Source organism: Dromiciops gliroides, chromosome 1 (assembly GCF_019393635.1).
Source record: "Dromiciops gliroides isolate mDroGli1 chromosome 1, mDroGli1.pri, whole genome shotgun sequence".
Lineage (NCBI taxonomy): Eukaryota > Metazoa > Chordata > Mammalia > Microbiotheria > Microbiotheriidae > Dromiciops > Dromiciops gliroides.
In genome coordinates this window covers 739,884,907-739,901,480 of record NC_057861.1, presented here as the reverse complement: position 1 = coordinate 739,901,480, position 16,574 = coordinate 739,884,907, and the positions used below count along the sequence as shown (strand labels likewise).

The 16,574-nt window shown below is 40.3% G+C and overlaps 1 protein-coding gene and 1 non-coding gene across 2 annotated transcripts in view; one reads left to right on the top strand and one right to left on the bottom strand.

The window, feature by feature from the left end:
- FHIT (fragile histidine triad diadenosine triphosphatase) overlaps positions 1-16,574 on the bottom strand; it is a 1,715,999-nt gene that overhangs the window by 513,807 nt on the left and 1,185,618 nt on the right. The window lies entirely within an intron of this gene.
- On the top strand, positions 15,773-15,877 carry LOC122737687. The gene has a single exon (XR_006354493.1). It is a non-coding gene; the product is annotated as a U6 spliceosomal RNA (small nuclear RNA).

Here is a 16,574-nt window from a genome sequence, read left to right as displayed (position 1 = left end):
AGCGCCGAGGGGGTCGGGGCAAGTCAGCAGGAGCTGCGGGCCACAGCCGAACAACTGAGGCTCCCAGAACCTGGTTCAAAAATCTGGTGGCCAAGAAGGACAGTGGAAAAACCTACCTGCACCGGCCGAGAGGGCCACGAACAGCGGGATCAGACGCCGGGGTCTGGCGCCTGGCTGGCCGAGCACAATCAGACAGGAAGTGCAGGGCGGGGGATCTCCACACACCATAAAGGCCTCAGAGTAAAAGCCCAGTCACACAGCACCTATACACCTGCACAAGAAGCCCAAAACAGGGACCCTGGTGCCCCCAGAGCAGACCTCAACTTAAAGAATAAATAAATAAGCTGCAATAATGAGTAAGAAGCAAAAAAGAGCCCTCTCCATTGAGAGCTTCTGTATCAATAGGGAAGAAGCCAACACAAACTCAGATGAGGACAATAGCCTCAAATTGGCTACATCTGAAGCCTCACAAGGGAAGGTGAATTGGTCACAAGAACAAAAAGCCTTCCTGGAAGAGCTCAAAAAGGATTTTAAAAATCAATTGCAAGAGGTAGAAGAAAAATGGGGAGAGAAATGAAAGCAAAACAAAAAAACTATGAAAAAAGAATCAGCAGCTTGGAAAAGGAAGCTGAAGAAAACAAAGCCTTAAAAAATTCATTTGGCCAAATGGAAAAAAAGCTGCATAATCTCACTGAAGAAAACAATACCTTAAAAAATTCACTTGGCCAAATGGAAAAAAAGGTGCATAATCTCACTGAAGAAAACAATGCCTTAAAAATTAAAGTGGGACAGTTGGAAGATAAGGAATCCATGAGACACCAAGAATCAGTCAAGCAGAATAAAAAAAATGAAAAAATAGAAGAAAATGTGAAATACCTCATTGGAAAGACAACTGATCTAGAAAACAGATCGAGGAGAGACAATTTGAGAATCGTTGGACTGCCTGAAAGCCATGACCAGAAAAAGAATCTAGACACCATATTCCAGGAAATTATTAAGGAGAACTGCCCTGATATCATAGAATCAGAGGATAAAATCATCATTGAAAGAATCCACCGATCACCTCCTGAAAGAAACCCCAAAAGGAAAACTCCAAGGAATATTGTAGCCAAATTCCAGAATTATCAGGTGAAGGAGAAAATACTCCAAGCAGCCAGAAAGAAGCAATTTAAATATCATGGAGCCACAGTCAGGATTGCTCAGGACCTGGCAGCTTCAACATTAAAGGACCGCAAGGCTTGGAATATGATATTCCGGAAGGCAAAGGAGCTTGGATTGCAGCCGAGAATCTATTACCCAGCAAAAATGTGCATTTTCTTTCAGGGGAAAAGATGGACATTTAATGACATTGGGGACTTTCAAGCTTTCCTGGTGAAAAGACCAGAACTGAATAGAAAATTTGATCTCAACATACAAGACTCAAGAGAAGTTTAAAACGGTAAACAGAGGGGAAAAAAAAAGTTACCTTATTAGGTTAAACTGTTTATATCCCTACACAGGAAGATAATACTCATAACTCTTAAGAACTGTAAATGTATTTGGGCAGAGAGAAGGACTTTATATAGAGGGTATAAATATAAAATTGTCTGATGTGATGATGCAAGATATCAGAGTAGAGCCTGAAACCCACAGAAATCAGTGTCAATCTACAGAATGGTGACATCTCAAGTTCTGTAGAAAAACTAAGTGCTTTTGGGGGCAGCTGGATTCAGGAGGACCTGAGTTCAAATTTGGCCTCAGCCACTTAACACTTACTAGCTGTGTGACCCTGGGCAAGTCACTTAACCCCAATTGCCTCACAAAAAACAAACAAAAAACTAAGTGATTTTGTTGTTGTTCTGTTGTTCAGTGGTATCCAACTCTCTGTGACCCCATCGACTATACCATCCATGGGGTTTTCTTGGCAGAGATAATGAAGTGTTTTGCCATTTCCTTCTCCAGTAGATTAAGGCAAACAGAATTTAAGTGACTTGCCCATGGTCACAAAGCTAGTGAGTGTCTAAGGCCAGATTTGAAAGCTCTATCCTCTAAGCTACCTAAGTGCCTTATTTCCTAACAGATCAGGCATTGATGAGTATCACTAGGAGATACTTAGTTCTCTGGTTTAGGACTTTATATTCTGAAAGGACTTTTTTTAAAGGTGATTTACCATGGAACTAGTAGTTCTTGTCTCTGTCCCTTGACAGAGCTGCTTTCCCTAGAGCTGCTTCGTAGCAGTAGGGTCTCTCTGGGTGATAAAGGAACCTTGAAGCTGCAAGCCTGGGGTCCATCCTGTGTGCCTGCATATTCCTGTTAAGTGCATAATTTCAGATAACATTGTTATGCTGATGATGCCCAATCTACCTTTTCCATCCCCACTGACCCCAGGGAAGCAATCTCCTGTCTGATTAGGTGTACAGATGCCAGTGGGGTCTGCAAATATGAAAGCTTCCTGTAAAGTGGAAACCAAGTGATTGATTGTGGATGGCTCTGATAGATAACCTTGTCAGAAGCTGCCCCGCCCCCACCTTGAGTTACTTTCAGCAAGAGTATGGCTGTGGCTCTCCAATAAAGCTCACAAACTCAGGCTTCCTTTTTTTTTTTTCTTCCTCTTCTTCTTCTTCACTGGCATAAGGAGTTCATGTTGCAATCAACAACTGTTCAGAAACTTATCCCCTTAAAAACAGTTAAGATAGATAGAGCACTGGGCATGGAGTCAGACCAGAGTTCAAATTCAGCCTTAGACACTTACTTGCTATGTGAGCCTGCACAAGTCACTTAAGATCTCTCTGCCTACCTCAGTTTCCTCAACTATAAAATCTGGTTCATAATAGCACCTATTTCCAGGATTGTTGTGAGGATCAAATAATATTTGTAAAGCACTGAGTACAGTGTTTGGCCTATAGTAGGTGCTATATAAATATTTATTCTCTTCCCCCTCCCCTAGAACATTGTCAGAGGTTAAGTGATTTGGTCAGGGCTGCACAACCTGTATGTGTCAGAGGGAGAATTGCAGCCAAGTCTTCCTGACTCTGAGGTTGGCTCTCTAACCACCTTAGAAGACTGTCCCTCTACTTGGTTTTAGTAGTCAGTCAACAAGCATTTATTAAATACCCACTATGTGCCAGGTACTATGCTAAGTATTATGGATACTGCCAGGTACTGTGCTAAGTATTAGGGATACAAAAAGGCAAAAGACAGCTCTCTAATGGAGGAGACAAGATGGGAACAACTGTGTACAAATAATTAGATACAGTACAAATTGGAATTAATCACCAGAGGGCAAGCCACTTTGACATTAAGGAAGATCATGAAAGGCTTCTTGTAGAAAGTGAGATTTTAGCTGGGCCTTGAAAGAAGCCAAGGAGACTGACGGGTATAGTTAAGGAAGGAGACTATTCCAGGCTTGGGGAAAAGCCACTGAAATGGCCCAGAGTCAGGAGATGGAGCGTCCTGTGTGAGGGACAGCAAGGAGGCTGGTGACATAGAAATCATCTCACTATCCTTTACCTCTTGGTTTTTGGTTTGTTTTAAATAAACCTATAACAAGTTTTATCTGCATAGAGAGTTCTCTCAGAGGAAAGACTCTACCAAAGTAGATCAACACTTGTTTTCTAACTTGTTTTCTAACATCGAGTCTTAGAAATGTTCCTGGGATCCTATATCTGCTAGCTATTCAAAATACTTTAAGACGTCTTCCCTAGCCATCTCTTCACCAGGCCAAATATTCCCACTTCTTTCTTTTAAATAAATTTTATGAATATCACTTATTTTTATATCACCTGCATTTCCCAGGAATTTATATAACAAAGGATAAATAAGAAAGAAAGGGGGGGCAGGGAATTTTAAAAACTAACCCCAAAAATCTGACATTGTCTGGAATATTCCATACCTATCATCTCCCAGCCCTCTAATGAAGCAGGTATTTTCTCATAGCTCTTCTTTGAGGCCAAGCTAGGTCACTGGAATTCCACAATATTGTTTCCATTATTTTCTTCTCATTTTTCTATCCCATTATCTTGTAGCCATTATGTATACCATTTTCTTGGTTCTGTTTACTTACCTCCTCATCCATCTATATAACCAAACCTTATACTTAATAAGTCACAAAGTCAGTTATTTGAAGGCTGAATTAAAAGTCTCTGAGTGAAAAAAATTATTAAAAAAAAGGGGGGGCAGCTACGTGGCACAGCGGATAGAGCACCGTCCCTGGAGTCGGGAGGACCTGAGTTCAAATCCGGCCTCAGAAACTTAACACTTACTAGCTGTGTGACCCTGGGCAGGTCACTTAACCCTAATTGCCTCACCGAAAAGAAAAAAGAATTATTTTTAAAAAAAATCTCTGGATGTCCCCACTCAGATATCTGTGGGGCCTCAAATCCTGGGAGAGTCTCAGGAGGCCCCATCTCTGACCTCCCAAGATTCACAGGCTATAATTAAAGAGGAAAAGATAGTTGTGAGTTTCTTTTCTTTTCAGTACAGTTATTTTTTTTTCTCATTTCACTGAATGAATGGAGGGACTGGCAATTGCAATCATGTAATGGCTGAGTGTACCCAGCAATCTTGTTGTAGGAGGGTAAAGGTTGCACAACACGTGACTGGCTGGTCTTACATGGCTGGTTTGATTATTCTTCCCTGGCGATTTCATTCTTACACTAATCTAAAAAAAGCATAAAATTCATGAAGGCAAAGACCCCTGTTTGGGGGGCTGGGTACCCCCTGGGCTGTTTCCTGGTCTTAGAGCTAATTCTTCTCCATTGTGTTTACAAGTCAGCACTGCGTCTGCAGCTAGATGTCTCAGGAGGTGCCTTCGCTTTTGCCTTTCGCTAGATCAGAAAACAATGAACTCAATCCCATAGTGCCACTCCTCCCATCTTTTATCCCAGGTAAATATTTGGTCCCAGTGCCTACTTAACAATTACAGATTAAGGACCTGCCCTGCACAAGGCAGTGGACTTAATGTGGCAACAGATACAAAAAGTGGGAGAGAAATCATCCTTGTCCATGAGGATCTGTTCACCTCAGTGCTAGAGACAAAACACGAACACAAGAAGACTTAAAGAAAGGTAGCATTTTTCTTTGATCTTATTTTTATAAAAGGCACATATCCATATGTATTTCAGATATCATATATATTCATAGCAACTCATATATACTATATACAGTGTGGTGGATGGGATTGAGGCTCTGCCTTGGAATAAGAAAGACCTGCTTAGATCCTTCCTGTATTATTATGCATAACTGGCTTCAGAATTCTGGGTAAGTCACAGGATACGGTAGGAAATGAGCTAGATTTTAAGACCCAGAATCTCAGAATCTAAGCGTTTACAATCTAGTTCAATACCTAAATGAAAAGGATTGCCTTCATAATATACCAATGAAGGAGAATATTGTTTCATGGCATCCAAAGTAGGGGGTTGGGGGAACACCTGACCTCAGGACATAGTCCATTTTACTTTTGCTATTGTTCAATTGTTGCAGTCATGGCCAACTCTTTGTAACCCCACTTGGGGTTTTCTTGGCAAAGATATTGAAGTGGTTTGCCATTTCCTTCTCCAGCTCATTTTACAGATAAGGAACCTGAGGCAAACAGGGTTAAGTGACTTGCCTAAAGTCACATAGCTAGTAAGTGTCTGAGGTCTGATTTGAACTCGGGAGGATCAATCTTCCTGACCTCAGATCCAACACTGTGTCCTTTGTGCCACTTAGCTGCCCTCATTTTGCTTTGGAATGTTGGGAATTTATAATTTTTTTTAAAGTGTGTTTGTTTTCTTTGGCATCAGACCTAAACTGGCTTCTTTGCAACAACTCAGAGAGGTATGATTATTTCCATTTTATAGATGAGGAGACTGAAGTTCAAAGTAGTTTAAGTCGGTTGTCTACAGTCACAGAGCTGGGGAACGTGAGAGATGAGATTTATCTCAGGCTTTTCTGACTCCAAGCACAGAACTTGCACAGCACCACCTTAGTTTATCCATTCTGATTCTGATTAAAAAGGACTAATAATGAGCTCAAATACTATCCTAGCTTTCTAATGAGGTTTTTTCTTCACTCTGTCTCTGTTTGTCTTTCTCTGTCTTTCTCTGTCTCTGTCTCTGTCTCTCTCTGTGTCTGTCTGCCTTTGTGTGTGTGTGTTTGTGTGTGTGTGTGTGTGTTTACTCTCCATTGAGGAAAGCAGGCTTAGAGCTGGAAGATATAATCCAGCTCCTTCATTTTATAGATAAGGAAGACCCAAAGAGGGAAAGCAATGTCCCTCAAATTCCCCAGTTAGCAAGTGGCAGAGCCCATATTTGAATGCAGATTCTTTACTTCCAAACACAGCACTCTTTCTCCAACTCCAGGAGATGGTAGACTCTGTAGCCAGCCTACTGAGGTACACCTTGTCATATACCAGTATAATTGCACAGTTTCATTAAAATAATTCTATTACTAATTTACTAGTTTTCTGTTCATTATCACTTCAGTATGAAGAATATTACTTTTAAAGCCTGCATTAAAACCCACTTAGGCAAGCACAGAAAGAGAAGATAGCAAGGGAAAGTACAAAAAGGAGCTATTAATATTATCAGTTAGAGTTGGGAGCCTATTCATTTAATAAATCTTTGCAGTATTAGCAAGATTGATGAGTAGCAGTGCAAATGAGGAGAACATGAGATAGACGATCATTTGTTATCATTACAGAGATATAAAGTATGATTCAATGTTTCATAATGGATGTTAAATTTGATTTAACATATGGCTGACTCATTTGCTGAAACTCTCCTTAAAGACATAAGCTCATTCTAAAGTCAAAGCCATTGTCTTAACAACAGCCTCTGAATTATCTTTTGATAAGAAACCTCATCTCCTCAGTAAACACAGGCTTGAGGAAATGAAACCCTGCTTCACAGATGAACAAATGTACCATGGACAGATTCATTAAACAGATCGGAAAAAGCTTCTCCACCAGGGTGCAAAGAAAAGAGAGAACTAATGTATTAAACTTGCAACTCAGATAAACAATCTTATTGGACTCATGGCCCAACGAGGAAATTCTCCTCCTGAAGTAATCTTCTTCCGTGAACTACTGTGGAAAGGTCTATTTTTCCAGTTTCTTACTTGGACCAAGAAAGAAGGTGCTGGCCCTTATATCATCTTCTCCAGGTTAAGCGGTTCATTGTACATCTTATCAACCAGTGAATTCTCCATCATTGGCTGGCTTCAGGTACGTGTCCTATGGAGGTTACCCAGAGAGGGTATTCTGTATGACTGTACACCTATTGGCTATTCCATTTATCTGAGTTCTGGGTTCTATCAAGAGAGTTTGGTTTTGTTCCAATGGATTTATGTGGCCACCGATGAGACACACTAGGCCTTTATGAAGTACGTGGGCATTTTTTGTTTGATGTTTATGGGTCTCCATGCCACTCTGACAGCATAAGGCTTATTTATTGTTCCACCAGGTGTCTATTCTGAAATCATGTCCATAAATAAAATCCTGGCCCCTGGCCCTGCCCCATCAAAGACTTTAAATTTAGCACTTCACTAAAGGCAGTGGATAGAGATTGAGCCCTGGCCTCAGAGTCAATAAGACCCGGGTTTGTGTCACACCTTTGATACATACTGACTGAGCAACCCAGGGCATGTCAACTTAAACTCTCAGTGCTCCCAGCAACTATCTTGGACTGTGAGTCATAGAGAAGGAAGAGACCTATATTTGATTAAGGGAGTGTTCTCACTGGGACCTCCCTCCACCAAAAATTCCAAGTGTGGTTGAAAACCCAAACCCAAATCCAAATCAAATATTCTGTCAGTTCAATGCTTGGACACATGTTGTGAATGATCCAATCCTAAACTCTGCTGAGAAAAGACTGCCAAGCAACTCCATTATAATCTTTTAGAAAATGATCTGCATGTTTTAAAGTGAGAACTTTATCTTGTTAGATGTACTATGTGATGTCTGGGTTCATCTGATCTGATCAAAGTGCCATCTAATTCACATTTAGTCCCCATAAAGCCAAGTGTAAGGAGGCACTTTAGGCAAATGAGCTCAATGCACCATTTTTCTATGATAACCCCTTGTGAATTTATCCATTATTTGATGATGATTTTTTTTATTGACAACATGCCTGCTGCCCTGTATTTGCTCAGTCTATGAATAAAATGTCTATAACGGCTAAACCAAGGAAGAGAAAATCATCAGAAGATGAGAAAATCCAATACTCAATCCAAATCAGTATTTAGTAACTAAGGGGACAGAAAGAATTTTCTGTGGGAGATTCAGACAATGACACCCTAAGGTGCTGACCTTAAAAGATGAGGGATTTACTCAAAATATTCATAATGTCTTTCTATAACATGTTTTTGGAAAGAATAACCTGTCCAATGTTGACACATAGTCCAGAGTTTAACATATAGCAGGAGCTTGCTAAATGCTAGCTTCTGATTGGCTGGTTAGTTGTTCTGATGATCCTTTGCATGAACTTTTCTAAATCCTTCCTGAAACTTGTCAAAAAATGGGAATTTTGTTAAATATTATGATACACTAATCTGTCTAGCACCTGTGATTTGGTTGTTTAAGTACTCCCCCCTCTAATGTAGATTGAAATCTTTCTGTGTCTAAGTAAGGGCTTTTATCCAGCTTCAAAAACTGTAAGAGCAAGTTCAGGACAGATTGTATGTCCAATGTCCCAGGACCCAGAGGCATTATGGCATAGTGGAAAAACCTTAGATACTAGAGCCAGATGACCTTAGTTCATATCCCACAATTCACACTTAATAACTGTGTGACTGCGGGCAAGTCAAAACTTCCCTGAGCTTCAGTTTCCACATAGGCAAAATGAGAAAGCTAAAGTATATGTGCTCTGAGGTTCCTTCCAGTTCTATTATCCTGAAGTTTCTCTGGGCCTCAGTTTCTTCAATTGTAAAAGTATACTGGACTAGATGATTTCTGAAGTCCCTTTTGGCTTTAGATCTCTGATCTTTTGATTTTATGACCAGTCTATGTATTAAAGGGCTCATCACCAGACTGGTCACTAGATAATGAATGCTTTGCCTAGAGCAACAGTTGAAGTACATCTATTATGCCATAGAACAGGATGATTCCACATAGGGGTAACAGTGACCCACACTAATGAAATCACAAATCAATAAACAATAAATTATTAAGACTTTACTCTAAGGGCAGCTAGGTGGCACAATGGATAAAGCACTGGTTCTGGATTCAGGAGTTCCTGAGTTCAAATCCGGCCTCAGACACTTGACACTTACTAACTGTGCGACCCTGGGCAGGTCGCTTAATCCCCATTGCCCCGCAAAAATAAATAAATAAACAAATAAAACAAACAAAAAACCCTTACTCTGTCCTAGTCATTGTGCTAAATATAGGGGATTCACATAATAATGGGGAGATAACATGTAAATAACTATGCACAAACAAGATATTTACATTGTTGGAAGATATAATGTCTTAGAGGGAAGGTATTGACATTAAGGGGAATTATCCTTAAAATAAGCAGACATGATTTGTAAATATATATATATGGGAAATTCTGCTTTCTGGCATCTTTGAATCAAGGATCATAGATATTGGAACAGGAAGAGTCCTCAAAAAGAATCTACTCCAACTCATTTAATGGAAGAGAAAATTGACACCCAGAGAGGTTCAGGGACTTATGTACTATTACATGAAATAAATGTCATGGGTAGGATTTGAACCCAGATCCTTTGACACCATAAACACTACACTGTCCCATGCTGCCTTTCATTCCTGTGCATGCCAGACAGTGGTAGAGCATGGAAAGAAAACCAGAACAGGGATCAGAACATCTGGACTTGACTCCCAACTCCATCACACAGTAGCTATGTAGCTTTTGACAGGTCACTTTCCCACTCTGGGCCTCAGCTTTCTTGCTTAGGAGAACAATGAAGCTGGCCCCTTCTAGCACAAACCTTTTCTATGTCTACGATCCCAACATTATTCAGTCATCACAACCAAGTAACTGACACCCCTTAACGCCTGCTGGCAGCAAACCCTCCGGGCTGTGGTGAAATACGTAACTGGAATATTAAAAGCCTAGTTCAGAATTACCTCAGACCTCCAGGATAATAAATACACAGCAGATAGAATGACAAAAACCTATTTCTATTTTCGGCTCATGGAACCTCCCAAGGGAACACTCTTGTGTGACTTTACTATCCATGGTGCCAAATAATCCTTCCTAAATTCATCTCCTTTAAGTTTGAAGTATTTTACCCCTGTTTTTAAAGACTGGTGAGTCCTCTTTAATCTATTTTCTTCCTGAAGTCCTACCCATCCCCTTAATCTTTGGAGTCATTTTTCCAAAGATCTTAGACTTTTTCTGCCCCCATCTGCAGAGTCCAGGCTGTTTCCTCATCTGAAAGTAATGGCATTGAAATAAGTCACTTCTAATCTCCCTTCTAGCTCTCTATCTATATGATACTATAGCTAGGGAAATTGAATCTTAGATTTAGCATCAAAGGGTCTAAGCCCTTTGTTTTACAGATGAGGAAACTGAGAGAAGTTAAGAGAGGGGGACACGGTTAGTTTCTAAGATAGGAATAGAAAAAAGTCAAAGACCCTCACAACGAGTTGGTAAAGAACAGCTCTATGAGTGGGGAAGCATGGGAAGTGCATAGGTAGGAGATTGGGCTTAGAGAGTTGTCAGTTACTTAAAAATGATGATGTTCCATCTGAGGTCAGGTCCGAGGTAGGACTGAATACAGGTGAAGAATAAGATTGTACAAGTGTGTGGTGAGGATATTTGAGAGGTTTTAACATGAAGAGGAGATGGCTCTGAGGATGATGCCTAAGATGTGGTGAAGGGAATACTTGGAAGTAGGTAATTGAGTCATGGAGAGAGATAGGGGAGTAAGATGGAGACTGGTGGATGATGGCTACAAGAATTGGGAAAGGATCTGACCATGATGTTGGTCTTGAAGAAGTAAAGATCATTCAAGAATAATGGTAACAGAACATAAGCTCCTTGAGAGAAGGAACTCCTTCATTTTGGTCTCTGTGGCCACAATGATGCTTTTGGATTGAATGATAAAATACTCCAGGAATTGCTATGGGAACTAAAGAAAATGCTGAGCCCTTTGAGTGGTCTTGTGAATCTGGAGTGTATAATTTAAGATTCTAAATGTGGATTCTAATCTGTTCCTCAAGTTGATTGGCTGGTAGCCTTGATAGACAGCACCCATGAGCAAATGTCATTTCCTGACGCCAAGGAAAAGTCACAATGTCTCTGAGGCATTTTCCTCATGGTGGAGCTTTCCCACAGCGAGTCTCCAGTAGGTGGCATCATTCCAATCATTACAGTAGGAATGAGAGGAGCAGCTCAGTGGAGGATCTGGTACCCTGAAAGACTGTGGTGCCAGAGCCCACAGGGCAGATATGGGGCACCAGGTCTATTAGAAAAGAGTTAAAGAATATACATCATAGATCCTAAACCTCGTGAATGTAAAGTAAGGTATAAATTCAGAAAATGAAGCCTTCTCCTAAGAGGTCAAGGACAGAAAGGGACCTTAGATACCATTCAGACCAAGCCCCTCATTTAACACTTGAGGAAACTGAGGTTTAGGTTATGATGTCTGACGCTATGGTCCAAAGGACCATAACACTAGCTCTCTGATTGAATCCAATATTTGTCCCCTTACACTGGGCTACTTTCTGAGAGCCTCAGGTAGCCTGATGCTAGATGTCATTTCAGCAGCTCTTCCCTTTCTGTCCAGAGCATCATGGTATGGTAAAGAGGGCATGGGACTTGAGTTGGAAAGACTTGCATACAAATCCCTCCTCACTATCAGTGTAACCTTGAGCAAGTCACTTGAATTCTTTGTGTCTCAATTTCATCTAGACAAATGGTGGTGGGGGGGTGGCAGGGGATATTAGAATTAGATGACCTCTGAGGTACCTTTCAACTCTAAATCTAGGATCTAGAATTTTCCTTTTTTGTCTGTCTCTGGTTCCTGGTTGACATTTAATAAATGACTGTTGAATTCAATTGGGCTTACACATCTGCCAGCTCTAACATCCCCATGTTATTCTGAGACAAGTATAGAATATATGATTATATATAAAATATACATATTATCATAGTATAATATATTATAGTTATATATAAACCCATATATAAATATAAAATTATATGTACACATGTATGTGTGTATATTTCTATGCATATAGATATTCAAATATCTATTTCTTACAAATGTACAAATTTATACACATATATGTGTATATATAACATATGTGTATATTGGGGCCAACCCTAAGACATTGTTGCTCCACTCCTAGGAGAACCCAGCTGCACATTGAAAGGGTAGAAAGAAACAAATGAACCTCATACTGGACCTCTGTGCTAATGACATGGAAATATAGAAGGGTGGTGGGATTATTTTTTATTCTGCCCCATCCACCACTTGCTTGAAGCTGTTCCTTTCAGACTTACATGAAACCAGCCTCTGATGCAGAGACCAGGAAAAAAAAACACATCATCTGGGACTTAAAAAATGGACACAGAGCTCTTCGTCAGGACAGCTGGTTACCTGGTGCACAGCTGCACTGACTTCACTAATTACTACCCCGAATCTTTGGAGAATCTGCTTTCCATTTTGATCCCTCTGCCGTACATTTCTAGCTCTGATATCCAAATAGCAAATCATGTTATCATGTAATTAAATGATAATCTTCATGACAGGGAAGATGACAAGACTATAAATGGTTCCTGCAAATGATTAAAATAACTTCCCTACAATCCACCCCACACCTGGAAGTGTTCTCAAACTTCTAAAGCGATTGGTTGTCAGCCAACTCTTTGTGTCATCAACATCATTTCTTTTCAACAATAGCACATATTCAACAAGCTCCACCCTGAAAACTATAATCCCTTTGATTCCAATAACTAAGAATGGACATAGACACCAGTTAGGTTGAAGGGACAATTCAGGCTCATCAAAAGAGAACTGGGCTCAAATTTTAGACAGGTTACAGTGTGAGCAGAGGCAGTACTTTATTCAATTGTCACCTCTGATACTCACTGGCTGTGTGACCTTGAGCAAGTCATCTCTACTTTTATTTCAATAGGCTATTCTGTAAATTGCAGCAAAGGTGTCCCTCTACATGGTTGTACCTTATATACCTTACATCAGAGAAATAACAGGTCAAGGAAAGAAGGAAGCAGGGAAGGAAGGAAGGAAGGAAGGAAGGAAGGAAGGAAGGAAGGAAGGAAGGAAGGAAGGAAGGAAGGAAGGAAGGAAGGAAGGAAGGAAGGAAGGAAGGAAGGAAGGAAGGAAGGAAGGAAGGAAGGAAGGAAGGAAGGAAGGAAGCAGGGAAGGAAGGAAGGAGGGATTGAGGGAGAGAGGGAAGGAAGGGAGGAATGGAGGGAGCAAGGAAGGGAAGAAGGAAGGAAGGAAAATAGAGAAAGGAAAGAAGGAAAGAAAAAAGAAGGTTGGAAGGAAAGGAAGGAAGAAAAGGAAAGGAAAAGGAGAGGAGAAGAGAGGAGAGGAGAGTTATGAAAATTCTCTGCAACTTGTAACAATGGATACTCAGAAATTAATAACCAATGAATGGTTCTTTGAAAGAAGAGAAGCAATGTGATAAAAGGTGTAGAAGGTTGGTTTTGGAGTCCAAAAGAACCAGGATCAAGTATTGTTTCCAGCACACATTGGTCATGTGACCCTGACTGAGTAAATCATTTCAACCTCTGATCCCAAGGGTGGGAGGTTGGAGGTGGAGTGAAGAGTTTGGGGAATAACAACTTGGTCAATTTGACTGGAAAAAAGTACTTAAAGGTCAATGATGAGTAATAAGTCTGGAAAGGCAGGCTGGCACCGGATTCTGGAGGGCTTTAAGTGACAAGGTGCTAGTTCCAAAGAAGAGATGAGAAGATGCAATTCCCTCTGCAGAGGTGATGGATTATAGGTGCAGAATACTGCATATACTGACAGAATTAGTTCATTTGTTGGTTTTGCTTCAATGCTTTTTTCCCCTATTAAAAAAAAAATTTGATACAGAGGATGTCTTGATGTGAAAAGGGAGAGGGAAGGAATATATTTAGAATATATGTGAGCTACATACATATACATTCATCTATACATATATACATGAAAGCAACATAAAAAACAAAAGATACCAATAAAATGAAAAATGAGGAGAGGGGAATGCCAAGACAAGGAGTTTGTACTTTATCCTAGAAGCAACAGAAAGTCATTGAAACCCTTTGAGCACAGGCATTTCATAGGATCATGATCAGACATGCTTTGGGGAAATTATCTCAGTAACTGTGTGAAAGATGAACTGGAGAAAAGAGAGACTGCAGGAAGACCAATTTGGAGGCTATCCCAGTGGTCCAGGTGAGAGGTAAGAAGGACCTGAGCTCAGGCAGTATCTGTGGGGGTGAAGAGAAGGGGAGAGATGTGATAGGCCTTGTGGGGATGAAATTGACAAGACCCAGAAACTGATTGGGTGTTGGAGAGGGGGGAGTAAGAAAGAGGGATGATTCCAGGGTAATCCCCCTTGTCTAGGTTATCTAAGTTACCTAAGACTCCCAGAATTGTGCTGGGCCACTTTGTCTCAGAGGAGCTCAGTGAGTCAGTTAGTGCTTGCTTTAAAGCTTATCAGACTTCCAACAATTCATTCCTGGGTTCTTCTATAACTGAGTTGTTCTTTTCTTAATATATCATGCATTTCTATTTTCTAGTCTCCCAGTTTCCATGCACTCAGCACTTTCCCTGGATGAAATCAATGAATGACTTTTGGTCCTCTATATGGCCTCTTGATTGCCCAAGTTTCAAAACCTTGAGGAATAGTCAAAAACAATTCTAGTACAACTGCAATTGTTCAAACATCTCCCTGTGCAATACAGCCTCCATTGGGATAGAGAACAATACCTCCTGTACATTGAGGAACCCTTATATAACTGTTCTAATGTAAGGTACCATGGACAGAGACCTAGACTTGGGGTAAGGAAGACCTGAGATTGACACTTAATGCCTCTCAGACTGTTTCTTAATCTATAAAATGGCTAGAATAATAACACCTCCAAGGGTTGTTGTGGTAACCAAATGAGATCATATAAAGAAAGAGCTTCACAAACCTTAAAGTGCTACACACACACACACACACACATACACACACACACACACACACACACACACTCACACACACACGCTAGTAGTAGTAGTAGTAATATTACCATCTCCAGGGAGGTGTCCAATGTATAACCTCATTGTATTGGAGATAGTAACTTCATTCATTCATTCGTTCATTTGTTCATTCATTTATTTATCTATCTATCTATTTTTGTGGGGCAATGAAGGTTAAGTGACTTGCCCAAGGTTACACAGCTAGTAAGTGTCAAGTGTCTGAGGCCAGATTTGAACTCAGGTCCTCCTGAATCCAGGGTTGGTTCTTTATCCACGGCACCACCTAGCTGCCCACTAACTTTATTTTTTGCCTGCATAAAAAAGACTGGCTTTTAAATAGATTTTATACATTTATAGTTATTTATACATATTCCCTCCTCCCAGCAGAAAGTGAACTTCTTGAAGGCAGAGATCATATTTCTTACTTTTTCTGTATTCCCAGCACTTAGCACAGTACCTGGCACATAGTAAACTTTTTTTGTGTGTGGGGGGCAATGGGGGTTAAGTGACTTGCCCAGGGTCACACAGCTAGTAAGTGCCAAGTGTCTGAGGCCAGATTTGAACTCAGGTCCTCCTGAATCCAGGGCCGGTGCTTTATCCACCGCGCCACCTAGCTGCCCGTAAACTCTTAATAAAAGCATGATTACTGCTTATTTTGGCAGCACATATACTAAAATTGGAAAGATACAGAGAAGATTAACCTGGTTTCTATGCAAGAATGACAAAAATCTATGAAGCATTCCATATTTTTTAAAAATTATAACAAAGAAAATAAATAAAAGCATGTTTACTGATGGATTTTTCAACTTTATTCTAAAAGGTTTTTGTTGGTGGTAGTTAAGGTGCATCGTGACAATGTCTTCTTTGTACCCTAGGTGGGTCTCAAAAGCCCCATTCATTTTAAGTTCCTTATTCTCGCTCCCAACTTCTGAAGATTTCTCTAATCAGCAAAATGGCATTTTAAGTGAGATAATACCTTACTCGATTGTCAACGTGGCCTTGCTTGAACTTTCCATCTCAGCCCACTTACATGCTATTATATCATTCAGATAAATTGGACTCCACCTTCCTCTTCCAGGATTTTCAATTAGAGATTATATTTTTGTTTGAAGACATTTTACTCCCTTGCCGTTCCCCTCCCCCCCAACCATAGCTCAATATCTAAATACCCAGATTAAGTTGATGGGAGAGGTATCATCACTCACGCATATCTGCCCTCAAACGGCTACTCTACATGAATGTATCAAAATTAAAAATGAGAAAGGTGAGATGAGGATTCAGTTCACTTTCTAGCTCAATCACTAACTCACTGTGTGGCCTTGATCGAGTCATTTAATTTCTGTAGGTCCGTTTCCTCAACTGTACATGTAAAAAGGAGAGGGAGAAACAAGGTCATCTCTAATCCCTTTCTAGCTCTAAAATTATCTTATCAAACAATGTCCATAATA